The following is a 27,696-nucleotide window of genomic DNA, read 5'->3' on the forward strand; positions in this document are numbered from 1 at the left end:
TGCTACCTGTCTCCTCCTCGGGGGTCCTGCTAAAAGAATGGACCCTCCTCCAACCTTAACTACCAACCTAAGGAACACAGAGAAGACAGGAACATGTCAAACTCCACCAAAGGGACACTGTGGGCAAAATCCAGACCCTGGGCAAGTATACAGGGTGAAACCCAGCTTCTCCAACCAATAAATCACACACACACACAAAGTGGCAGGTAAAGGGACACTTCCCTATCTCGAGTGAGATGACAGTTTCATGGGTATAGGCAGATGTCAGAACTCATTGTACGCTTTCAATATGTGCAATTTAGGGAACTCCTAGTGGTCCAGCGGTTACAACTCCACGCTTGCACGGCTGAGGGTGTGGGTTTGATCCCTACTGGGGGAACTAAGATCCTGCAAGCTGTGCAGCATGGCCAAAAATAAAAATAAATAAATACCTGCAATTTACTGTATGTTAATTATACCCCCTAGTTCAGTTCAGTTCAGCTTAGTCGCTCAGTCATGTGCGAATCTTTGTGACCCCATGGACTGCAGCACGCCAGGCCTCCCTATCCATCACCAACTCTCGGAGTCTACCCAAACTTATATCCATTGAGTCGGTGATGCCATCCTGCCATCTCATCCTCTGTCATCCCCTTCTCTGCCTGCCCTCAATCTTTCCCAGTATCAGGGTCTTTTCAAATGAGTTAGCCCTTCGCATCAGGTGGCCAAAGTATTGGAGCTTCAGCTTCAACATCAGTCCTTCCAATGAATACCTAGGACTGATCTCCTTGAGGATGGACTGGTTGGATCTCCTTGCAGTCCAAGGGACTCTCAAGAGTCTTCTCCAACACCACAGTTCAAAAGCATCAATTCTTCAGCACTCAGCTTTCTTTACAGTTCAACTCTCACATCCATACATGACTACTGGAAAAACAATAGCCTTGACTAGATGGACCTTTGTTGGCAAAGTAATGTCTCTGCTTTTTAATATGCTGTCTAGGTTGGTCATAACTTTCCTTCCAAGGAGTAAGCGTCTTTTAATTTCATGGCTGCAGTCACCATCAGCAGTGATTTTGGAGCCCAAAAAAATAAAGTTAGCCACTGTCTCCACTGTTTCCCCATCTATTTGCCCACGAAGTGATGGGACCGGATGCCATGATCTTAGTTTTCTGAATGTTGAGCTTTAAGCCAACTTTTTCACTCTCCTCTTTCACTTTCATCAAGAGGCTCTTTAGTTCTTCTTCACTTTCTGCCATAAGGGTGGTGTCATCTGCATATCTGAAGTTATTGATATTCCTCCCGGCAATCTTGATTCCAGCTTGTGTTTCTTCCAGCCCGGCGTTTCTCATGATGTACTCTGCATATAAGTTAAATAAGCACGGTGACAATGTACAGGCTTGATGTACTCCTCTTCCTATTTTGAACCAGTCTGTTGTTCCATGTCCAGTTCTAACTGCTGCTTCCTGACCTGCATACAGGTTTCTCAAGAGGCAGGTCAGGTGGTCTAGTATTCCCATCTCTTTAAGAATTTTCCACAGTTTATTGTGATCCACACAGTCAAAGGCTTTGATGCAGTCAATAAAGCAGAAATAGATGTTTTTCTGGAACTCTCTTGCTTTTTCAATGATCCAGCGGATGTTGGCAATTTGATCTCTGGTTCCTCTGCCTTTTCTGAAACCAGCTTGAACATCTGGAAGTTCACAGTTCACGTATTGCTGAAGCCTGGCTTGGAGAATTTTAAGCATTACTTTACCAGAGTGTGAGATGAGTGCAATTGTGCGGTAGTTCGAGCATTCTTTGGCATTGCCTTTCTATGGGATTGGAATGAAAACTGACCTTTTCCAGTCCTGTGGCCACTGCTGAGTTTTCCATATTTGCTGGTATATTGAGTACAGCACTTTCACAGCATCATCTTTTAGGATTTGAAATAGCTCAACTGGAATTCCATCACCTCCACTAGCTTTGTCTGTAGTGATGCGTCATAAGGCCCACTTGATTTCACATTCCAGGATGTCTGGCTCTAGGTGAATGATCACACCATCATGATTATCTGGGTCGTAAAGATCTTTTTTGTACAGTTCTTCTGTGTATTCTTGCCACCTCTTCTTAACATCTTCTGCTTCTGTTAGGTCCATACCATTTCTGTCCTTCATTGAGCCCATCTTTGCATGAAATGTTCCCTTAGTATCTCTAATTTTCTTGAAGAGATCTCTAGTTTTTCCCATTCTATTATTTCCCTCTATTTATTTGCACTGATCACCGAGAAAGGCTTTCTTATCTCTCCTTGCTATTCTTTGGAATTCTGCATTCAAATGGGTATATCTTTCCTTTTCTCCTTTGCTTTACGCTTCTCTTCTTTTCACAGCTATTTGTAAGGTCTCCTCAGACAGCCATTTTGCTTTTCTGCATTTCTTTTTCTTGGGGATGGTCTTCCTCCCTATCTCCTGTACAATGTCACGAACCTCTGTCCATAGTTCATCAGGCACTCTGTCTATCAGATCCAGTCCCTTAAATCTATTTCTCACTTCCACTGTAATCATAAGGGATTTGATTTAGGTCACACCTGAATGGTCTAGTGGTTTTCCCCACTTTCTTCAATTTAAGTCTGAATTTGGCAATAAGGAGTTCATGATCTGAGCTAAAGTCAGCTCCTGGTCTTGTTTTTGCTGACTGTATAGAGCTTCTCCATCTTTGGCTGCAAAGAATATAATCAATCTGATTTCGGTGTTGGCCATCTGGTGATGTCCATGTGTAGAGTCTTCTCTTGTGTTGTTGGAAGAGGGTGTTTGCTATGACCAGTGCGTTCTCTTGGCAAAACTCTATTAGCCTTTGCCCTGCTTCATTCTGTAACCCAAGGCCAAATTTGTAACCACCTGTTACTCCAGGTGGTTCTTGACTTCCTACTTTTGCATTCCAGTCCCCTATAATGAAAAGGACATCTTTTTTGGGTGTCAGTTCTAAAAGGTCTTCTAGGTCTTCACAAAATCGTTCAACTTCAGCGTCTTCACACCCCCTAAAAGATACTTAAAGGCACAGATGTCATAACTCCATCTTTTAAACTGCTCTTATCTTTTAGAGCTATGCACTGAAACACATCGGATAGAACCACAGCACATCTGGGAGTTTCTACAAAATGACTTGGGGAGAGGGCGGGGTAGTTAAGAGGACGAGACAGGCCAGGAGCTGGTGAACTGCTGGGTATGGAGACAGGCTCACAGGGGACCACGGCGCTGTGCTGCCTGCTTCTCTGTACCTTTAATATCTCTCATAATAGAAGGCATGTTCAAAGCCATGGTACTTTCTTTTTATATGCTTCCTTGCTCATAACAAAAGTCCCAATGCTAAAAGCAAATCAGTCAAAACTCATGGCAAGTCTTTAAAATGAAGGTCAGGCTTAAAGTAAGATGTCAGGCTGGACAAACACTGAAGACAGGAGCTGAGCCAACAGCCGGGACCGTGACATGGCTGCAGCCCTGTGACCCTGCCATGCAGATCTGCGGTCCAACCACCATCAGGTACCCGAGCCCCGTGTAGGAGGCTCCAAGAGTCAAGGCCAGAAACCTTGCAGCTGCCTCAGACCTGCACACACCTGCCAGGTGCACAGTTAATCCCTCCCAGCATCCAGGCCATGTCTGGGGGAATCGTCCTAAAAGCCACACACCTTGTATGGTCTTCACTGTGCCAGGAGAAATCAATCACCACTATGGGATCAACATAAGACGGCAGTGATCTACCTCCTTCAGGACAGAGGGCATGCCTGGGAGGGAGAGCTCCCAAGGAAGGCCTCTCCTGAGTTTGGTGGGGGGGGCAGGGGCAGGGAGAGTGGGGCCCCAGGGGCACGAGGGCAAGGCATCCTTGGTCCCACCTCAGTTTGGCCGCCCATCTGACCTCTTCTCGGAAGCCTTATGGCTGTGGGACCCTCCATACTCAGTCCCCTGCTGAGTGGTCTCTGACCCCAAGGTGGTCCTTGCCCCCAACCCAGCCCACACCCATGGAGGGACCCTAAGGTGGGCAGGGAGCAGAAAGCCTCCTCTCCGGTGTGTCTGCTGGGCCTCGAGAAGACAAGGTTTCAGGAAAGGACTTTCTTTTTCCAAATCAGCTGCTTCCTTTTCTAAGTCCAGAGAAAAACGCAGAAAAGTAAGCTTGTGCTAGACATCTTTGTGGGCCTCCAGGGTCTCCCCCTCTGCAGCCCCTCCTCAAGCCCCACAGTGAGCACTCCCTCCAAGTCCCGTCAAGGGACAGCAGCCAGGGCGCCCCACTGCTTTCAGGTCCCCACAAGATGCCTGTCCCTCCACAGAGCCCCTCACCACTCTTCAAGGTGCCCACCCCCAGAGTGCTGCCCCGTGCTCCCAGGACCCGGCTCCAAATGCGGACTGTCCACCACCACATATACGAATACCCGCGCTCAAGTCTTACAAACCCACCTTTACATTTTCTTAGAAAAACAGACCTAGTCACTGAGGAATACGTGGCTGGCTTAGGGACCTGGTGATTAATCTCCAAGGTCGACTCACTAAAGAGTCAAACTGTGTGTTACTTCTCTGCTCAAAAATGAGCAAGGCAACCTAGATGCAATCTTCACAAAGAAAGAAAAGCTCACCAATAATTTGAAAATTCTAAAGTTACTTTTGCAGTTAAATGTCAATTCTGAATTTAAATTGTCCAAAATAATATAAATTTTATTTAGTAATTTAAAAATACATTAGCAAGCATCAACCAGATGGAAGATAAGAAACAGACGACTTGAACAACACCGTCAACCAATTAGATCTAACAGATGTATCCAGAACACTCCACCCAACAACAGGACACACCTTCTCAAGTGCACGTGGGATGTTCTCCAGGACAGACCATATGTTAGGCTACAGACTACGTCTCAGTAGATTTTAAATGATCTGTATCATACAAAGCATCTTCTCTGACTATAAAAGAATGAGTTAGAAATCACTAACAGAAGGAAAACTAGAAAATTCACAACGTTCTGGAAATTAAGTAACATTGTCTTAGGAATTCCCTGGTGGTCCGGTGGTGAGGACTCAGCTTTCACTCTCAGGGGCCTGAGTTCAATCTGCCTGAGTTCAATCTCCGGTCAGGGAACTAAGATCCCACAAGCTGCCCAGCATTGCCAAAACAAAACAAAAAACTATCTTCAACAACCAACAGATTGGAGAAAAAAACTACAAGGGAAAAGTAGGAAATGCTTATAAACAAATGAAAATGAAAACACAACACACCAAAGTTTATGGGACGCAGTGACAGTAGAGCTAAGTGGAAAATTTATAGCTACCAACACTTATATTAAAAAAATAAGATATCAAATCAATAACCTAACCTCACAACTTAAGGAAGGAGAAGAACAACAAACAAATGCCAAAGCTAGCAGAGGGAAGGAAATAATAAGAATAGAAAAATAGAGGAAATCAGTGAAACCAAAAGTCAGTTTTTTGAAAAGATCAACAAAATCTTCAGTTAGATGGACCAATAAAAAAGAATACTTAAAAAACTAAAATCATAAATTGAAATGGGGACATTACTCATTCTACAGAAATAAAAGGATTATAAGAAAGGGCTATGAACCCTGCAAAACTGGATAACTTAGATGAAATGACAAATTCCTAGAAACACAAAACGTATAAGCCTAAATCAAACAGAAAATCTGAGCACGCCAATCAGTAACCAAAAATCTTCCAACAAAGAAAAACTCTGGATCTGACAACTTCACTGGTGAATTCTACAAAACATTTAAAAAAGAACTAACATGAATTCTTCTCAAACTTTCCCCAGAATTAAGAAGAATAGACACTTCCTAACCCCATCTATGTGATCAGGCAAAGACCCTACAAAAAAATCTACAAACCAATATCCCTTACAAACACAGATGCAAAAGTCCTCAACATAACATTAACAGAGAGAACACACTGACACACATTTAGCAACATATTAAAGAGGATTACATGTCATGACCAGATGGGATTTACTCCTGGAACGAAAGGATGATTCAATACATGAAACTCAATTGATGTAATATATCACATTAATAGAATGAAGGGGGGAAAAAAACCACATGATCATCCCAACTGATGCAGAAAAATCATTTGGCAAAATTCAACACCTTTTCATGATAGAAACACTTGACAAACTGCAATGGAAGGACAACATAATAAGGGCCAGATGTGAAAAAACAACAGTGAATATCATACTCAGTTGTGAAAGCTTTTCCTCTAAGATCAGGAAACCACTGATGCCCACTTTCACCAGTTCTAGTCACCACAGTACTGAAAGTTCTAGGCCGAAAAATTAGGCAAGAAAAAGAAATAAAAGTCATCCAAATTGGAGAAGAAGAAGTGAAATTATGTTTGCAGATGATGTGATCTTACATATAGAAAACACTGAAGAGTCCACAAACACACACAAAAAAACTATTAGGATAAATTAATTCAGCAAGGTAGCAGGATACAAACTCGACATAGAAGAATCAGTTGTATTTCTACACACTTACAGTGAACAGTCTGAAAAGGGAATCCCCAAAACAATCCCTTTTACAATGTCATCTAAAAGGATAAAGTTCTTAGGAATTAACCAAGGAGGTTAAAGACCATACAATGAAAACTATAAAACACTGCCAAAAGAAATGAAAAACATAAGCAAATGGAAACACATTCCATGTTCATGGATTGGAAGACTGAATATTAAGATGTTGATACAATTCAAATCAATCTATAGATTCAATACAATCCCTATTAAGCATCAATGATGTTTTCTGCAGAGACAGAAGAATCCATTCTAAAACTCACATGGAATGTCAAGTGACCTTCAACAGCCAAAACAAACTGAAGAAAGGAGAACAAAGCCAGACCACACTTCCTGATTTCACAACTTACTACAAAACTATAGTAATCAAAACAGTGTGGTACTAGCCCAGAGACCAATGGAAAAGAAGAGAGTCCAGGAATAAACCCTCACATTTACAGTCGATTGACTTCTGACAAGCAAGTGTGCCAAGACCATTCAAGAAGTAAAGGACTATCTTTTCAACAAATGGTGCTGGGAAACTGGATATCCACAGGCAAAGGAATGAAGTAGGACCCTATCTTACACCATATACCAAAGTTAACTCAAAATAGATCAAGGACCTAAATAAATGTAAGATCTAAAACTAAAAAACTCTTAAGAGGGAGATACAGGGCAAAACCTTCATAACTTTGGATCTGGCAATGATTTATTGGATAAGACACCAAAGTCAAAGTGAAAGTGGCTCAGTCATGTCCGACTCTTTGTGATTCCATGGACAATACAGTTCATGGAATTCTCTAGGCTAGAATATAGTAGAATGGGTAGCCTTTCCCTTCTCCAGGGGATCTTCCTAACCCAGGGATCAAACCCAGGTGTCCTGCAACTGCACCAAAGGCAGAGACAAAGAGAAATTAGACAAACTGGACTTCCTGAAAAAATTTTAAAATTTGTGCATTAGATACTATCAGAGTATAGAGGCAACCCCAGAATGGGAGAAAATATTTGCAAATCATACATCTGATAACAGATTAATATCATGACTATATAGAGAACTCCTAAAACTCAATAACAAAAAACAAACAACCTGATTCAAAAATGGGCAAAAGAGTTGAACAGACATCTCACTAGAGAACACATACAAATGGCCAATAAGCATATGAAAAGATGCTCAGCTCACTAATCATCAGGGAAATGCAATCAAAGCTATAATGAGACACAACCTCACACCCTTTAGGATGGTTACTATCAGAAACAACAGAAACGGACAAGTCTTGGTGAGGGTGTGGAGAAACAGGAACCCTTGTGCATGGTTGCTAAGAACGTAAAATGGTACAGCCGCTGTGGCAAACAGTAGGGCAGTTCCTCAAAAAATTAAAAATAGAATTACCACGTGATCCAGCCATTCCACTTCTGGGTATGTACCCAAAGCATTGAAAGCAATTCCTTCAATTTTTTGTGCACTCATGTTCACAGCAGCTAAAATGTGGAAGCAACCCAAGTGTCCATCCACAGACAAAAGGAAAAGCAAAATGGGGTCCAGACACAGGACAGAATATTATTCAGCCTTAAAAGGGAAGCATGAAGCCCTGCCACATGCTACAGCACTGATGAACCTTGAGGACATTATGACCAATGAAATAAGCCAGACACAAAAAGACAATTACTGTGTGATTCCACTTACACGAGGACCGTAGAGGAGTCAAATTCATAGAGACAGAAAGAAGAAGGTGGTTGTCAGGGGCTGGCGGAGGGGAAATGCGGAGCTGGTGCTTAATGGGTCTTTACCATTTCACAGGATGAAAAGAGCTTTGGGGTAGATGGTGGTGATGGCTGTATATACGACCACTGAACTGCACACTTAAAAATGGTCAGGATGGTAATTTTTATGCTATGTGTATTTTACTGCAACTTTCTAAATTGAAAAAAAAATACATTAGCAAGTAGGACAAACAAGAAATGAACAATTGTGCACAGAGCTCTACGCGCTGGGTGCCAGGCTCTGAAGCACTGCCCTGGAAAGGGAGAATTCCCCTGGGAACTCTGACAGATCCTCATGCGAGACTCTTGCCAAGAAGGGTCCCAAACCCCATCCACACTCCAACCTCAGGGTGTGCTGCTCCTTGCAACGGCTCAAACGAATGCAGCCAAAACCTTCCATCCCCATTCCCACCAGGAGACGCAAGGGGCCAAGGGAGACCAGGGAACTAGAGCACCAGGGCTGGGGCGGGGGAGCGGATTTGGGAATTGAAGAAGGGTCGAGAAGAACTGACCAGAAGGCCTGCAGAGCGGACTCCACGAGGCCTGGTCCCACCCCCCCCACCCCACCTCCTGCTCCCCAGGGCTCACACTCAGAGGGTGGTCACGGAGCAAGTGACCCCAAAGGAATCGCCGGTGAGACCCAGCCGGGGCCTCAGCTAGGGGGCACGCTTCCCTGATAGGACATGTGCTCAACCCATCAGATGCAAAAAAACAGGATTTCCGTCGAGAATGAGTCAGAGACAGAAGCAAGGGAGCAGCTGCCAGCAAGAGCCCAGTCCGTCCGTAAGTCTCTCACTGTCCCACAGCTATTAAGGTCAAGGTCAAACTCTTCCCGGAGACAGACAAGCCCATGCACAGTGCAGAGGGCAGCAGTCAGTCTCGGGCCAGTGATGGAACAGACCAGAGGTCCCAGCATTGCCCCAGGGCCTCCCCTTCCCGGGAGGATCTGGCTGGGACCAACCTGGCCACACCGAGGCTGTCCTGTCAGACCCCAGAGAGATGCTACAGAGACGCTGCCATGTTACCAGAGCGCACAGGCTGGGATGAACACCAAGAACGTGGGAGCAGCGTCTCGTCTCAGTGTGAAAACCAGAGTTTAGCATGTAATGGACACCATCAGTATCTGGAGGAATTGAAGAGCTGAAGGATGGAGATGGGAAAATTAAATCTGGAAAAGGGGGAACCGAGAGTGCTGGGTGATGCCAATTCATCCTGGGGTGGGGGGCAGGCATGCCCACAGGTTCTCCCGATCCGGCCTCCCCCTGAGGAAGGGACAAGGCCCAGGGACATCACCAGTCCCAGGGCCTCCCGAGGCCATATTCCCTCCATGCGACAGTGTCACTGTGGGTGAAGAGTGACCTCTGTGGTCACTGACTGTTTCAGTTTTGAGATGTCCACTTTGTTAAGGAAGCCCACCTGTCACCTGGATGCCTAATGACTCCTACCTATCCTCCCCCTGCCACCATGCCACAGTCCCCAGTTTCTTTTTTCTGTAAAAGAACAAGAGTTAATGGACACAAGCACTGAGTTTGCACCAATTCCAGTGCCGCGCTAGAAGTACTCTCTCTAACCTGCCCTGTCCAGAGCAGTGGCCACGGGGCCACAGGTGACTCTGAGCTCATGCAGAGAGGAAGCCAATGCTTGTTTCTCTGTGACACTACCCAGCTGAATTCCTTCTACTCCAGTGGCCCACGTGGCAGGCGGTGTCCATCCCAGACAGAGCGCTGCAGGGCCTCACTGGGTTGGGACAACATGGGGACCCAGGAAGCTCCAGTGGCCCCACTTGCCCTTTGCATACAAGTCAGGTGGTGGCAGCAGAGCTAGCCTGGTCCATGCAGCCTTCCTCAACCAGCCACAGATGGAGCGCAGAGAAGAGCATCAGGCCAAGCCTGCCCTTTGTTCTTATTTCCAAAGCTGCCCTGGTTTTCACATCTCGAACTCACTGAAATTCACATTTCGCTACCTGCTGACGAATGATCAGGTCTTCACATTCCTGAGGCTGGAAACGCTTAGCGGTGGAATCAGGTAAACACCCCCATTCTGCTCCCAGCAAGGCCTCTCAAAAGGCTGGCCGTCATCTGCAGAGCACCTGTCCACATGCACCTCGGGGACCACGGGGAGGAACCAAGAGTGGCCTTTTGGACACTGGTTCCTTACACTCAATGGAATCCGGTTGAGTCTAGTTGTGCATGAGGCTCCATCAGGGTGCTCTTTTAGGGCAAAACAAGTACGTGTGTATTTTCTGTCTGTGGACTTTCCACAGCCTTGGCCTTCTGCAGGGTGGCGTGATCTTCATCACAAGATGAAGATGCTGCAGGGACCTCAAAATGTCTTCGCTGAGGGGTGGGTGTTAGGGCGGGGGGCCAGGGCAGACTAGCCCCACAGGCTCCCATCTTGTCCACGCCAGCAAGCAGTTTACAGTCAGCACACAACTAGCCGAGGTTGTTAGGGGTTCAGGCAAGAAACTGAAAGTTTCCAGACTCAGGAAGGTAAGCAAACCTCTCTGCTGTGTAAACAGCTGCATTAATCACCCACTGTTTACCATTCTCCACCCCATGGGGCAAACCAGCCTGGTCCCAGGAGTCACACTTCCTGCTGGGCTTCAGCAGGAGCTGAGACCCCTGTCCACATACTTGTCCATGACAGACTCAGTCTAGTCCCATGTGCCCCCCACCCCCACCCCTGGGATCCAACTGCTCCCTGTGCAGTGGCGAGCACCAAAACAGTACGTCTTGGTACGCACTTTGAGGACATACTTTGATGACCCAGCACACAGCACTGCAGACAAGGGCTGCACGGGATGAATGGATACTCTTCTGTGCAAATGCGTTTGTTTGAATCAACACAGAGTAAAGCAGAGTGATGTGAACGCAGCCTGGGGTGTGGGTGAGAGAGCTCTGGACGGGGAGCCTGTTCACAGCCTCCGGGGCTGTGTTCACACAAAACCACAAGAGCCACAGCCACCGTGGAGGCAGCGCACTGAGGGCCAGAAGAAATCAGGCCATGAAAGTGCCCCTCCTGCGGTGGGTCCATCTCTCATGAGCAGGACCACAGCCTAGACACGTTGGAGGGGAATGCTCCAGATGCCACATCCATCATGGGGCAGGGACCAATCTGACAGCCTCGCCCTTTTGCCTGCTCGCTCTCCCACTCCAGGTCCTTCCCCATCAGCTCCCGCCCAAGTAGGACACACTTGCTTGCTCCCCTGACCGGTTTCACCCGCTAAGAAATTCACCATCCAAGTCACACCTGCCCCAGGCACTTCCTGAGCACTAACCAAGGTCAGAGAACTCTACGGATTTCTAACCACCCCATCCCTAGGGAAAAAAAGAGAGAAATGAAAAGGGAAAAATTGCAAAGTTCTGTTTGAGTTCATTCTTTTCCCCAGGAACCTGACTCAGACTCTTCATTCAGTTCTCAAAGCAAGGGACAGCAGGGGTGGGGGGTGGAGGTGGTCCCTGATCCTGATCCAAAACGGGTTAGGACCCTGTAGTAGACCCTAACCCCTGGCAAGCATATCAGCATCAGCCCCGCTGGAATCACAGGAGTGGGGCACACACTCGACCCGGGCCTCTCGCCTAGGAGCTCGCTCCCAGGAGGTGAGGTCTGGGCCTAGAACCTCCACTTTTTACAGAGGTGCACAAGTTCTTCTGGTAAGAAGCCCTGCCATTGAACCCACAGCCCCCTACCTCCAAGATGGACTTCATGGCAGCCCCGGGCCCTCCAGCCCTCTCCTTCACATGTCAGAACATGCCGGAACATGGTTAATGCTTCCCTAGAACACAGGCACTGGTGCCCAACTGGTACCAAGTTGGGGACAAGATGCTCTGGCCCTCCCCGGTCACAGCCCCAGTTCACACCTGTCACTGCTGGAGCTCTCTCTGAGGTGCTCCTTTTCACCCACAAAGCTTCCCACTTTGGCCGTCAGAGCACACACTTCCCTGGTTTAAGGCAACCGTGGAACTCACCTTTCAGCCAAGCACGGTGGCACAGGTGCCAGGTCCCAGCTGATCTCTTCTCACGACCAGCGTTTCATTTGTTCAGTAAAACACACACACCCATGCCCCCCATGGCTGCCGTCGTCTTTTCTAGAACCTGGGTTCAGGAAGACTTCGCACAAGACCATTTCTCATGCCAGGCTCTCCCCCAAGAACTTGTGCGCCAGCCTGGAACAGTGCTTCCCAGGCACCTGTCAAGGCTGGTGGGCCCACCGCTTTGATAAAGGTATGGGCTCGAGGTCAGACAGGTCTGCCTCCCCCAGAGCCACACAGACCATTCCTCCTGCCTCGACCCCAGCGCCCAGGGGTGAGCAGACTTCCTCCCCGCGCCCCCCCCGCCAGGCCCCCAGGCTACGGGCAGGCTGGTGCAGGGCCAACCAGGCCAGCACTGACTTGCAGTTTGCATCTCAAAAGAAATCCTGCAAGAACTCCACTGATAAAATGAGAAAGCAAAGAGACACACAAACATCAGGCAGAGAGGTCTCCATACCTCCACCTCTCTAAACACAGTCCTTTCTGAAGGCTGACCTCCACTGTCTGGCTCATCGCACAGGTACCAGTGTTTACATCACTGGGAAAGCCAGTTGAAAGATGGCGATGCTTTGAAATGCTGCCCAATGACCCCAAGTGCTTTTCTGAAAAAAGAGGAAATAAGAGCCACATAGCTCCTGGATGGGTTACAGTGACCATTTCATTATATGTTTGTTAAGGGGAGCTGCTGGGCTGGGCCAGTATTTCACACACGCTTCCAGCCAGAGGGCAATACGGCTGCAATGCCAATGCCTGGGATTTATCAGCAAAAATGCTTTGACAAGTACACACTGCCACAGAGACACAAATTAATCACTGTGCACAGAAACTGCACTGAAAGTCCCAAACTAAGACCTAAAACACTAACGATTCTTAGGATTTAAGTATTTGTAAATAATCAATTATGTTCAAATGCTAACTTCCTCCCAGTATCCATATCAATTCAATCTTAAAGTGCATCAAGTTTCTGTCTGTGGGCCTGAGCCCTAGGAGAGATACTGCTTGGGTCCAGGGGTCTTCCTACAAGACAAATCAATCTGAATAGTCATATCTTAAAAGTTACTGTAGCTCATTTCAGCAGAACTGCAAATCTACCTACCAATGATTTCCCTGGCTTCCCTTCACTGATAAGTTGCATTTGTCTGTCTGTGTCAGTGTCAGGAGAGGTCAATTTCAGTGCTCTCAGGTCTGCAACTGAAAGTCTACTGAGAATCTACCACAGTGCCAGGTCCGCTCAGTTACATTTTCACATATAACCTACACAACAGCCCACTTTACAGGCCAGCACCCTTGAGGCAAGAAGAGATGAGTAACTTACCTCCCGTCAAAGAGAGCCAGGGGGCCAGAACCCGAGAGCCTCAGGCCACTTTCGGGAAGATTCCTAACCTCTCAGATAGAACACTTTAGCCACCTAAAGGACCAGCATTACAGCCCTTGCTCAAAGACGCAAGCCTTGCATGCCTTATATCCACACAGCCAAACTCCTAGGAAAAGATGGGTGTTGGCTTTTCACAGGAATACTAAAGAAATCATTTGAAGACAGTATAAGAATATATATAAAATGTTTCCAACATTTCATAATTAGCTGAAGATTTTACCAAGATTTGTACCAAAATCTTTAAAGTCAGGCTGGTTTTAAATATTTATCCAAGACTCGTTTGCCAGCATTTCCTGGAGGGCCTCGATAAGATGCATTGGGATGAAGGTCAAGTGGCACTTTTTAAACACTGAAATGACACTGCTTCTGAAAATGGTAAGCCAGAGCCTGACCCCTCTGAATATACCTAGGAGGAGAAAGGAAAGCCCTCAGTGCACGGTTTACAGCCTTAAGTTCACCACATCAAGCTCGCACAGAAATGAATTCAAAACCACAGTCTTGGGCCCAATAGTATATCCATCCATGTAACCCCTGCCCCCTCAACTTGCCCTCTCACACGGTGATCATTAGCGGCTTCCCCCTGACTGCAGAACTGAGCAGCAGGCAAGGTATTTCAGCAAAATCCTGGATAGCCAGATGGAGAATTACTGTTTTATTTCCGAAGAAATTAAACGGTTTCATAAACATTCACACTCACCTCAAATGAAAATCTATCAGTTATATGTGCTGCAAGAAACAAAGTTCTGACACACAGTAATGAGGCAATTAAACGTTCCAAAGAAAAATGCTGAAGGGACCTTGAAAAAAAGAAGTTGGTTTTAAAAGGCAGTACAGAGAGGTATTTAAGGATGTGGACTCTGGAGCCAGACTGCCTCGGTTCAAATCCCTGCTCTATAGCTTACTCCTATGTGATTTAGAGTAAGTTACTTAACCAGTTACTTAACCTCTCTGCTTCCCTGGTGGCTCAGACAGTAAAGAATCCGCCTGCAACGCGAGAGACGTGGGTTCGATCTTTGGGTTGGGAAGATCCCCTGGAGGAGGGCATGGCAACCCACTCCAGTACTCTTGCCTGGAGAATCCCCATGGACAGAGGAGCCTGGTGGGCTGCAGTCCATGGGGTTTCAAAGAGTCAGACACGACTGAGCCGACCAAGTACACACACTTAACCTCTCTGTTCCTCAGCTTTCTCATGACTAGACACAGGATAATGGAACTAAGGAAGAGTCTTGGAGGCTGTTGTGAAAACCATATGAATCAAGTGAATATAATGTGCTTACAGCAGTCCTGGACAACACTTGTCAGGTATTACTGTCATCTTAAGTAAGAGCTTATTAACAGAAGGACAGGTGAAGCAAACAAAAAAGTAAGCTCTAAGGAGATTTCGTTTGTCCACGGACTGAACGACAGCACCCTGCCAGGTGCTGCGCAGGACAAGGAGCAAGTGCAGTGTGTAGGCTTCCTGTCCCCAACTAAGGGGCAGAGAGGTAACAACCGTGCACCTGCCACATGTCAGAACTGCTGCAGACAAGCGTTTCATCTGCTGTCTTATCAGCCCTGCCAGGAACATGGTTATGTGTCACAGAGGAAGGAACTGAGGGCAGGAGTGCTGGGCAAACACTGCCCAGGGCACAGTCAGGAAGGGCCTTCGCTCTGCCACCAGGACAAGGAGCCACAATGACAGGGGTCCCAGGACACCTCCACTCCCCAGCCCCACTGGACGGACAGGGCCTGCAGCTCACAGCCAGGCATGCAGCGGGCACCCCAGAGACGTTTGCTGAACTGCACTGAGTGAGACCATGTCTCCAAATGTGCACAGGCTGCCCCAGCAAAGGAACTAAGGCACAGGCTGCTGCTGCTGGGAGGTCCAGAGCTTGTCCTAGACTGACCCCAAGGACAGGAACCCAGCTTCCTGGGAGGTGATCCTCACACTCAAGAGTGCCAGGGACATCCTAACACCACGCGGCTGCTTCTCCCAGAAAAACCTGGGAAGATTGATTGCTGATTACCCAATAGTCTTGCTCTGGGCTTATTAAGTCTCAGATTTATTCTGCTGATTACTGAAATGTAACTGCAGAAAGAAGGAAGCTTTTAAAATCAGATTACATATCTAACTTATCTAACATATGTGTTAGGTGGAGAGCTCTCTGCAGTACCTACAGTCTGCTAAGTTGACAAATTAAAAACAAAAGGAAGAGCAGGGGAGGGGGTGGACATGGGCACAAACCCTCGCCGGGCCGAGACAAACCCACAGGTGGTCGCGCGGCAGGGGAGGGGAGGGCAGGAGAGAGAGGGCTGCAACACGAGCGGGGACACAGGCTCTTCACCCCGTGCCCTTCCAGACTGGTCGACTGCGGACACCGGCTACCTTAGACACAAGGAAAAGTCGGGGGTCCCGCCACCCCTGCCCAACGCGCCCCCAGACTCATCCCTGCCGCTGAGAGGGGCTGGAGGGCGCCCGGGCCCGCTCTCCAGTCCACTTCCGGGTGCGGCGGCCGGCTGTCCAGCACCGGGGCCGTAGTTGCCCGGAGACGCGGGGTCTGGGCGGTCGCCCGGGACCCAGGCCCGCCGCCCCCACCCGCGGGCCGTCCCAGCAGCCGGCCGCCAACTTTCCTCCCAAGTTTCCTCGGGCCCAGGACGCGGCCGGCGGGCTGGCTGGCGGCGGGAGGCCGGGCGGGCCGGGGCTGGGGTCGAGGCCTGGCCAGGGGGCGAGGGGCGCGAGGCTCTGGCTCCCCATTAGCCGGGCCCGGCCTCCCTGCCGCCCGAGGCCCAGGCCCGCCCGCCCGACGCCGGGCGCGGTTCCCGGGAGACGTAGGGTCGGGGTCCCGACCGGGCCACTCACCTGGACTGCTGTCCCTCCGGCGCCCGCGGAGTCCCGCTGCCCGCCCCGCCCCCGCCCCGCAGGCCCGCGACCCACTGACACCGAGGCGGAAGTGCGGCCGGCCGCCCCGCCGACTGACAGCCGGCGTTCACCACTCGCTGCGCCCGGCGCCGTCGCGTCGGCTGCCGCCTGCCCAATCAACGCTCGACCCGAGGGCTGCGCTGGGAGGCGGGACTATGCTAATTACGTCGCCAGAGAGGCCCCGCCTTCCGCCCCTAAGGAGTCCGGCCCTTGCGGAGGAGTGACGATGAGGAAGACCAATCAAAGAAGGGAAAGGCGGGATTATGCAGATATAGACGCGAAAAGGGTGGGCTAGAGGAAGGAAGGGGCGTGGCTGGGTGAGCTGAGTTTACAAACAGCGAGTCAGGTGGCCCGGTCGCTGATGCTCCGCGCGCTGGGGCCTGTGCGCCTGCCGTTCCCAACCCCCGGGTACGGGCGGAACCGGGAGTCACCCTTCAAAAAACTGCCTTCCTCAGCAGCATGTAGGGCTTCTCACCGTCCACCCTCCGTGCCATACTTTTCACCACTCACCAAAACCCGGCCCCAGTTTACCCTCCTGACCGTTCGCTTTGTTTAAAACCTTTGGGGGCTCTTACTGACTGTAGTGGCTCCGCAGTTAAGCCCAGAAGCTCTGGAGTCAGATCCGAGCTTGCATCCTTACCAGCTGTGTGGCTGTGGGCAAGTAAACTAACGTCTCTGAGCCTATGAGTACCAAGATTTCCTTTGCAAACCAGTTTTCTCCTACCCAATCCCATCCAACTCTTAGGTCTGATTTGGGGTGAGTGGAGTAACATGAATCAGGCTGACTGCTGAGAGTTACAGCGAGTGGTTCAGGGGTGAGCAGGTGACCCTGTCCTGGCCAGTGAGGATCAGTACTGGGACTTTCACTGAGGGTCAGATAGCCCAGGCCAGAGGGAAAGCTGAGGTCAAATGACTCTCCCATCTACCCACAGACCTCCACAGAACTAGGTGAGGTGAGAGAAAGATGTAAGTCTGGGGATACTGACGGGCATCTTGTCATGGTGCGGGGAGGGGCCACCTGGGGACGAGACTAACCCAGAGGAAAGTGAGAGCAAACACCCCTGGCTTGCCTGGAACCAGCTGCCACCTTGGCAATCTCTCTCTAGACTTTTCAGGCCTGTGCGTGCTAAGTTGCTTCATTTGTGTCTGACTCTTTGCCACGCTATGGACTGTAGCCCACCAGGCTCCTCTGTCCATGGGAATCTCTAGGCAAGAATTCAGGCATGTGAGTCACCATATTTTCCTTTCTGCTTAAGCCACTTTGAGATGGGACTGTGGAGCCACAAGAGTGCTGAGAGACCTCCCAATCACAGAGCACATGCTGTGTTCCTGGTCCTCACCATCTCCTCCACAGCACCAGCCCCCCTGGGCCTTTGCACTCCCACCTCAGAACACTTCCAGCTGGGGTGCCTTGAGGGCAGGCCTTGGCTGCCTCTGCAGCCTCGTGTGTATAAAGATGCCGCCTGTAAACAGTGGGGCGCAAGCAAATGCAGCACCATCAGGGCCTGAACTGCATTTCTGGGCCCAGAAAGCCAGTCATCCCCATGCCAGGGTCTGGCCCTGGCTCACTGGTGGGCCCACTGTCAGTGGGTGCTGGAGACGTGCAGGGACTGAAAAGGAGCTCTCCCAGCCTCTACTGAAGAGAAAAGCTGGGAGGGAGTTGGGGCTCAGCCTCGGAAACAAAGGCATTGCCATGGTTACCTCTGAAGAAACGACTCCAGCAGGAGAGGGAAGGGTGCTGTGTGCAGGCTCCCGAGCCAGGACAAGGACAAGGCCGGTTGCCACGGAGATGCTCCGCAGTTTCCCTCGTGGGCCTGGCCTGAGTCCAGCGCAGGGTCTGTTACTCTGACAAGCCTCTAAGACTCTGACCCCCAGGCGAAGGACATGCTCCTGAGGGGTTCGACCAACCAGCCCACCCCTCAGCCATGAACTCCAGGTGTGAGTGCACAAGGGAGTGCTCAGGCCAGGAGACAGGCTGGGGTTGAATGAGCCTCCCGTCTGCCCATGGACCACACTAAGCATGGCCATCTCCGCCCTGGCCTTAGGGGTAGGAGTGGGCTCCAATCCCAGATGGGTCCTGTGGCTGGGGTGTCGGTTCATCCCCTTCAAACAAAAGCAGCAAACTGGGCTCTGAGTGTCAGCTGTTGCTTCCTCTTTCCTGTGCCTGTGGGTTGGACAGGAATCCTCCCCCAGTTAGAAGCTGCAAGGAGAGTGCCTTGGGACCAGTCAGGAACATTTTTCATGACCTTCACTAGGTCAGGAGGCCAATTCCAGAGGCAAAATTCTCCAGGAATGGGCTGAAAACTAGGAGCAGGAAAGCAGACAAAGAGGGTGTGGGGCCGGACAATGATGATGAAAGCTGACATTAGCCAGTTTCATGTTTGCAACAGCCAATCCAATAGATACTGTGGGTCATCATTCCCACTTCACAGATGAGCAAACTGAGCCTCAAGCAGGGAAGTGACTCAGCCAGGACCTGCAGTGAGGAAGTGGCCTGACCCAGTGTGTTCCTGCCTGGCCCAGCCCCAGCGCTTGTCAGAAAGGCAGAGTCTTGCCCAGACCTCTTGGACTAGGATCTGCATCTGAAATAGGTGCCCAGGTGTTCCTGGAGCCTGGGGGGCATGGCTCGTGGCCAGGACATCAGCTGATTCCTGTCCCATGGTTGCGGGGGTCATCGCAGTGTCCCCCTTCATCCTGAGCACTCGGGCCTAGCTTGGCCCCAAAGTCTCTTCGGGACCCCAGGGTCCATCCTGTGTGTCCTCTTAGAGTTTGAGAAGTGCTGGCTGTCTGGTCCCACTGCAACTGCTCTCAGATCAGACCAAAATCAGAACAGCCCTGCAGTCATGTCAGCCTGTGACCTTCCCCTGACCCCGAGTGAGCATGACTGGAGCCTCCTTGTCCCAGCTCCTTCTGAATCAGGATCAGGTGATATCGTGGCCCACAACTCCTCTCCCCTCAGTCGCCAATTGAACTCGTGGGCGTGAAGCCCTGCGTCCTGGGCTCCAAAGGTCCCAGCGTGGGGGAGCACGTGCCCTCACTTTGCCTTCAGGAGGCACATTCACGTGCATCACCCCGCTTCCTTGCATCACATCAGGAGGCAGAACAGAGATCATCGCTCCCCCTTCAGAGGTGAAACTGAGGCTCAGACAGCAGTGGAGCTGGCCAGGGTCACACTGCTGAGCAGGCCAACGGAGCCAGCCCTGCCTGCAGCCCACTGCCCTGTCCCCAGCTTCATACTTTCCTTTCCAGCAGGTTTCTGAGCCTGGGTGAATCTTTTTATCTCTATCTGTGGCCAGAGCAGCAACAGAGCTAGGCATCCAAGGATGCCGGGTGCCTGGGATTGCCAACCTGGCCTTTGCCCCTGGGGAGGCCCCCTTGAGGTCACTTCTTTCCCTGCCCACCCCCCTGCTCCATGGAGTGGAAGTTTCCCTCTCCCCTTCTGTGGAACGCTAGGAAATCTGTCTGGATGCATCCTGGGTGAGCAGAGGGCAACTGGCCACTGCAGCCGGGCCCAGCCCTCACGTGGCCCATGCGGAACCTTCCCCACACAGCTTTCAACTCTCCTCTGCAACGTGACAGTGCTCGGCTTCCCCGCCGTCGGAGAAGAGTATTTTTAGTTTTGAACCCACCACGTGGAGAGAGACAAGTTATCAATAGCAGCGGCAAAGGGCTTTTTCTTTTTTTTCCCCATGGCTTTGGGACCTAAGCAATCTGCACCCGTTAAATTCTGCAAAACAGAAAAAAATGTATTCCTCTTACAAACTTTTTACCCCATGCCTTCCTCGCTGCTGCAGCTTTGCAAACCAACTCTTCCCCAGGTGGATCCCACCCAATTCCGCAGTGCTCTGCCCCCAGCCCCTGGGCCTCTGCAGGGGGCCACCTTGCCCCACAGAAACAGGAGAAAGGGCAGGGCAGGGGTGCTGGCCTGGAACAGGCAAGAATGAGGGGCTATGTGGGGTTGGGGTGGCTTCTGTGCTGAGAGTTGACATGGTCCCCACTTCCAGCTTCAGTAGGAGCCCTAGCACTTACTGAGCACATACCGTGTGCCCACCTGTGGGCCAAGTACCTTTGAGTGCACTGTCTCAGTTAAATGCCTTATTCACCCTCTGAAGGGTTTCCCAAACGAGGTGCCATGGAATCCCAATTCTGGCTGCTATTAGGTGATTCGAGAGGAAAGTGTTCCACCGTCAAGCGGGTTTGGGAATGCTATTTAAACAAAGCCAACAAGTGTCCCTCTTCTCAGGGCCCTTCCCACTCTGTTGGGTGTGGGATCCCCCAGGACTCAGAAGGGCCTGCGACAGACCCAGAGTTTACTTGAACTGAACTTTTTATCCCTATGGAATGCCTTGTATGACTCTGAAGTGGCCTTCTACCTTGTTGGGGGGACATTTGGGCCCACTTGGCTCTTGCTTTTTAAGATTAGTTAGAGCTGCATATATGAGAAAACCCAGAATAACAGAGGTGTTAACAAAACAGAAATATACTTCTTTCTCACATGACACAAGCCTAGGCTGTCCAGGTTTGGCAGGTACTCAGTTCCTACCTTATTGTGTGCTGTGTGCTATGTTAAGATGCATCAGTCATGTTTGACTCTTCTGCGACTCTATGGACTGTAGCCCACCAGGCTCCTCTGTCAATGAGATTTCCCAGGCAAGAATACTGGAGTGGGTTGCCATGCCCTCCTCCAGGGGATTTTCCCCACCCAGGGATCAAACCTACATCTCTTACATCTCCTGAATTGGCAGGTGTGTTCTTTACCACTAGCGCCACCTGGGAAAGCCCTTATTGTATCACTCCTCTAATATTGGCTTCCAGCCTCAGTGTCACCTCACAACACAAGAGGCTGCTGGTGCTCCAGCCATCACATGCATATTTGACCAGGAGGAAGAACTGAGGGAAAGAACTAGGGCCCCACCAAGTGAATCAGCTCCCTTTGAGAATCTATTCCTGAAGATAACACCAGGTACTTCTGTTCACATCTCACTAGCTAGAAATTTATCCCATGCCACTTGGTGGAGCAGTAGCATTTTAGCTAAGTGCATTTCCAGTCTGAATAAAACAAAGGGCCTGGGGAAGAATATTATGTGTGGTCACTTGTCAGAGGACCTGTCTACTGGCCTTTCCTGACAGAGACCCCTGAGAACACCCAGAGAATCATGTGTGGCCAGGCCTTACTGTGGCCTGCAGGTCTCCCCCAGCATCCTCTGCAGGCTCAGAAATGCAGGCAGATACTTGGCATGGTGTGGGCTCACAATAGCTGCCCGGAAAGAAGGGGCAGTGCCAGCTGCAAAGAGGCACTCTCAGCTCACAGCCTGTGTGCCTGCTACATGCCCAGCCTGGTACCAGGCAGGAGCCTCAGCGTTGTCCCTGGACTGAGCCCTGGTTTCTCTCTTCCTGGCTGTGCCCTGACTGCTGAGCACCGGCTGCACTGCTGGCCCTGTGCTGGGTGCTGGGTGCTATCGTGAGCCGGCATGGGCCCAGGGACCATGGGGGACCTGCAGGCAGGCAGGGTTGATCGGGTCCTACTCTCCCCACCCTTCCCAGGGGCTCATGTGGAGTGGGAGAGGTGGAGGCGCATCTGTGTGCAGGAGACCAGTGGGGCAGGTGGAAGAGGGAGGAAGACAGCTTGGGCTGGGTTAAATTTAACTTGTCGGAGTGGCTGGCCCAGCCAGGGGAGTTCCAGGCGTGGAGGTGGGAGGGGGCAAAGTGTAAACCTGCCCGGGAGCAGGACTGGGGGTGAATCATTCTGCCTGGGAGCAGCCAAGGCCAGTGGTGAGGGGGCAGGTGGCAGCTGCCCCGCCTCCCTTCCTGGCAGCCGGCAGTGGGTGGGGATGGAGACCTTGCATAAGGGCATTTGGGGACTTTTGGAGGTTTAGGAGTGCTGCCCCTCATTCTATCCCTGGAGAGGAAGGCAGGGAAGGGGAGAGGAAGGGGCAGCTAGCAGTCTGTGCCAGAAGGTCACACCAAGGGTGGGGGCCAGCCCTTGAGGGTCACAGCTGGAGGCAGGGGGAGAGGTGGCCACTGTGGTGGGGGCTCCGTGCTCAGTTTCCTGCTAGCTTCTAAGGAGGGGCCCACATTTTAGTCTTGCACTGGGACCCACACGTTCCGTAGCCATCCTGGGGAGGATTCAGTGCAGGAATTGGGGCCCATGGGGTGCTACCTTTCCACTTCCGGGGCCACAGGACTTGCAGGCAGCCAGCCTGGTGGCTCTGTGCCCTCCAGGCAAGGGGGCTGGCTGGGCAAGCAGGCCAGGTTTGTTCTGGGCAAGAGGCAAAGGGGCTGATAATAGGCCTCATGCTGGGCAATTGTCCAGCCCTGCCCCAGCCACTGGAAGGAGGTCTATCCAAGAGTCCCACGGCCTGGAGCTTGAGCTTTCAGGACTGGGCGCCCCCTGAGGCACCCCTGAAGACTGAGTTAACCTGGCACCTTCCGCCATTCACGGGCCTTGGGAACCAGTGCTGCCTTCTGGGCTCCTAGCTGAGCTGCATATAGCAGGTGCTCTGTAGATGCTCTGGAGGCCAGCAGGCGGTTGTGGGAGTGGGTTGGGTGCACAGCAGTGGGCTGGGGTGGGGGAGGAACCTGCAGCCCCCAAGTCCAGGCTCAGCCACTTGCTCACACAAGACCTCGTCGAGCAGCCTGTTTCCCCAGTGGTGAGGCCCTTGTAGGACCTGAGGGCATGGGTGTGGACCCCTGTGATGAGCATCCAGTGCTCCCAACCCTGTATTGTAGCAAAGGCCCCAGAACCTCCCACAAGCTGACCCCACCTCTGGCCCTATCAGTGGCAGGAGACTGGAACTGCAGACTTCACTACCTTATTTTGAGATAAGTAGTCAGGCCATGGTCTTGGGCAAGGGGGCCCCGCATCTGCTGCCAGGGCTGTGAGTGATGGGATGTCAGCCCAGCGGGGGGGCCACACCAAGGGGAGAGCTGGGCTGGGAGACACAGGCTTGCAAGAGTTGTTGTGCTCCTGGATCCAGCCAGGCCTGAAGGAGGCCCACTACCAGAGAACCATCAGATGCATGCCCTATTGAGCCAAGATTTCCCCGCCCACTTCTCCATGTGTGTCAGGGAGACCTCTGGACCCTTCCTCTATCTGGGTCCTCTATCTGGGCCTCCCAGTGAAGAGCCTTCCAGTGAACTTAACTACTTGTTACATGAGCATTTCCAGCTCTGCATGAATCAGCTGGACAAATTTAGAAAATGTGAGAGGATTATGCAATGCCAGGAAAAGGTGGACCCAAACTGAGGTCTGCCAGGGGCGTGCAAGAAGGGGAAGGGGTGTGAGGGAGTGGGGAGGGGTGTGAGGGAGTGGGCAGAGGTGGGAAGGTGGGCAAGGACTGGGGCAGTGGGCAGGGATCCCACTGGGATAACCAGCACCCAGGGCTGTGGGGAGGGTGCAGGTGGTCCCACTGTGCCCCTACAGACAGCAAGGCTCTGGTTGGGGGCTGGGACTTTGTGGTTCTGAGTCACAGCCCAACGTGGCCACTTTCCATTCGTGGCCCAAGTCAGGCCAGCCTCCCAGCGCAGCCACCGCCCAGCCGGGCCTAAGAAAAGCCAATGACTTATGAGCAAAGGCCCCCAGCTCCCAGGGCGAGACCCACAAGGTGCTACTCCCAGGACCCCAGCCTGTGACCCCACTGGCCCCTCTGTCTGCTGAGCTCACTCCCCATCCCCCACCCCCGGCCTGGTAGAGGCTGTCCACTTGTTTCTATGTTGCGATCTCTAGCTGTGGGTGAGTGTGTGCAGAAGTGTGTGTTTGTGTTTGTGTGTGTGCAGCCAGTGAGCGACTGAGACTTGTGCCCAGGCTAAGGGACAGGGCTGATTCTGGAGCAATCTCTTGACCCCATGACCCCTACCCTGGCCCAGGACCTGGTCCCACAGTCAGGACCACTGTGGAGGGAAAGGGACATTTCTCTGACCTGGCCTGTCCCTACAGGGTGCGATGGAGGAGCCCCACCCCCGCTGGAGTCAGAAACACACCCACAGACACACACCTATGCACGTGTGCGCTCAGACACATACACTGACTCATAGACACACAGCCAGGCCCCCATGCGCACACACTGAAAAGCACCCAGACACATGTGTACAGAGACACATACAAATATATAGTCACAGACACACACAGGTGTACACAAATATACTTACACACACATATAGACACACGTGTACATACCTCCTCGAGCACTCGGGGAACGTCTTCATTAACTGCACCCCCCAGCACTGAGCCGGCTGGTCAGTTATTTTCCTGACAGGCACAGGCTCCCCAAAGGGCTGCCGGAGGACCTGGGACTTGGGGAGTAAACAGAGGTGCCGCTCCGAGACTGGGCTTGTCTTCTGCGGGAAGCAGTTCCCAAAGTGGGCCTCATCTTCTGAATCCCCTGAAGGCTGCCTCGTGAGGAAGAGAGACCCAGGGCTTCCCAACCCCCACACCCCCGCAGGGTCAGGGCACTGTATGTGTGCCCGGGGCTCGCACCACGCATGCATGACATACCTACACACACATGCACACACATACACACATGCTTTCTGGACCCCAGTACACGGCAGCATGGGCCAGATGGGGAGACCTAGAGTAACCCTGCAGGCTCTGGGAGGGGAAGGCGACATAGCGGACAGGGGTGCCTGTGCTGGGAAGAGAAGGAGGTGGCCTGTGTTTCCAGGGCAGGGCCTGGGGGGCCCTGACAGGCTCTGGGGAGGGAGCTGTTGGCCTCTCAGCCTCAACCCCAGAGCAGAGTAGGGCAGCAGCCAGGCAGGTGGTGCCTGCACGGGAGTCAGACCCCCACAATGGCTCCCAGCATGCCCAGCCCAGTGGCCACCCAGCCCCCTGCCCCAGACCAACTATCCTACCCGCACTGTGACCGTCCATGGGGAGAGCGTTGCTGGCTTATGAATGGACGTGCTGCCCGAGCCCAGCCCGCCTAGCCTCAACCCGAGGCATGGGGCTGCAGAATGGACTGGGGTCACCTGGCCCAGGTCATCTCATCAGCATTGTCACCAGGGCCATCCCATCTGGTCACCCCAGGAGAGGCCCAGGCTGGGGCAGGAACCCAACAGGGCAGGCAAGCCAGAGTAAGGTCAGGTAGAAGGATGCCTTTGGGCTCTGGCCTGCTGTGACAGTGGCACTGCTGGGCACAGGGTGCAGTGCGGGGACATGCTCTGCAGGGGCAGGGCCTCCGGGGGCAGGCAGATGGCAGCCAGCCAGGCATCCAGACAAAGCCATGGCTCAGCGCCCACCCCCAGCCCTTGCCTCACACTCAAGACTGCGGGGCTGAGACCCCAGCAGGAAGCTTTGGGGTTGGGGTGCAGCTGAAGCGTGGGAGAGGACCTGGGGCTCAGGCTGGGCAGAGCTGGGTATCCCCTACTGCTTACACACGTGGGCCCACACTCACCCACTGCACAGCCCCTCATCAGAGCAGCCTGTCCATCCTGGCCTGGCTCAGTGACTTACTTTCCAAGTCTGATCAGGATCTGGTCTGCAGGCTCTGGAGAGTCTTGGCGGGATGCACGGCCTATGCTTGGCTCAGACCCCCAGTCCCAGTGACACATGCTGCTGCTGATCAGGGCCACCGGCAGCCCCACCAAACACTCCTGGGGCTGCAGTGGAAGTTCCCAGGCTGGGACCAGCCCCCACAGCTTGATCTGGGGGCCTCCTGAAGCCACACGCCAGCCCACACCCAGCCCCATCCGGGTCTCTGGAGACGGCACCCCAGAGAAAGGTCCCCCTTTGCCCTTCTTTCCTGTTTTCTCCTTGGTTTATGCATTTTTAGTGCTTGGAGAGAACCTGCAGAGATGCAACTGGTTTCACCCACTCCCTCAGCAAAGACTGGACGGCCAACCCTGGGGAGAGGGCACATCCAGAGCCACAGGCTGGGTCCCAGAGGGACTTCAAGAGGCACAGCACCTTGTCCTCGGAGAAGAGCGTCACTATTTCTCTGCCTCCCCCTGCACCTCCCCTGGCAGCTGTTCACATGCCCATAGATCACACCTCCTCCAGGGAGCCTTCCTGAGGTCCCTGCTCTTGTGCTAACATCTCCGTGGGCGGGCACTGCCTGTAGGAGGAAAGGGCAGTGGGTGAGAAAAGTCAGACTCAGGATCCGGTCCCCGCTCCGATCAGCTCCCCAGGCTCTCCGTGCTCCCTCCAGCCTGATCCCTCTCCCCGCCACACCACATGGGCACCAAGGCCCTAGAGCTCTGTTTTCTGGGGCCATTGACAGGAGATCCTGCCTCTGAGCTGGCAGCACTGGCTACAGGAGGGCTGGGCACAGACTGGGTGGGGAGGGCTGTCAGCCTCCTTCCTGTAGTCACTGCTGGGGAGGACCGCAGCCCCTTCCTGCTCAGGCCCTTCAGTCCTGTGCAGAGAGCTGCCCCTTCTCCCTCAGTCCCTTGCCTCACTCCCCTCACCCTCTCACCTCACTCTCACCCAGGGCTCTGCACTCACAGCAACCAGGCCCAAAAAGACACAGATGGCCAGGGAGAGCCATTGCTGCATTCCCTGGCCCAGCTACCCCAACTAACCCCCATTCATGAACTTCATCTCAAGGGTCTCCCACTGGGCTCTCAGTGTCCAGGTCTGCTGTCCCCCCAGGACCAGGCATGGGCTCCCTGGGCACTGCCAACAAAGGTGTTGTCTGGGGAAGTGGCGGAGGCACATGGAACCCACAGGGGATGACCGCCTGGGGTGGGCTTCCAGTGACATTGACTACATTGCTGTAAACACAAACAATGCTGCCACAGCTGGACACCAATACTGTCCATGCCAAGCCAATGGGGCTAATTCTGGGGCTCTGTTGTCACCCCATCTTCCTTCAGGGGAGAAGATGAAAGCACAGGAGAGCAGCCTGGAGTTGCAGGGAAGAGATCTCAGGGGAACGCTCACTCCTGGAAATGAGGTGAACACCGGGGAAAGACAGAAGTTGGTATTTGAGCTCCTGGATGCAGCTCTGTCTGAAGCCCAGTCCTAGACTTTTCAGCCTTGGCCAACGATAAATATGCCTTTTCCTTAGGCTTTTTTGAGTTGATTTGTGTCATTTGCAGCCAAACCACAACTATATCCTTGTTCTCCTGTCCTCACTTCCTTCCTGCCACCAGGGCCCTGGGCCCAGTTCAGTCTTGTCCCCGAAGACAGAACACTCAGCTTTTCT

General features: G+C 52.1%; 1 protein-coding gene across 6 annotated transcripts in view; it reads right to left on the reverse strand.

Annotated features, from left to right (window-relative positions):
- The window catches only part of OSBPL2 (oxysterol binding protein like 2), a 36,051-nt gene extending 19,512 nt beyond the window's left edge, over positions 1–16,539 (reverse strand). For all 6 annotated transcript variants that reach the window (XM_081561107.1, XM_081561106.1, XM_081561109.1 and 3 more), the window contains exon 1: positions 16,493–16,539. The gene's annotated coding sequence lies outside the window, so the exon portion shown is untranslated. The remainder of the gene's footprint in view (positions 1–16,492) is intronic.
- Positions 16,540–27,696: the final 11,157 nt, after the last annotated feature.

This window comes from Giraffa tippelskirchi, chromosome 13 (genome assembly GCF_054371585.1).
Source record: "Giraffa tippelskirchi isolate mGirTip1 chromosome 13, T2T-mGirTip1v1.2.pri, whole genome shotgun sequence".
NCBI classification, from domain to species: Eukaryota; Metazoa; Chordata; class Mammalia; order Artiodactyla; family Giraffidae; genus Giraffa; species Giraffa tippelskirchi.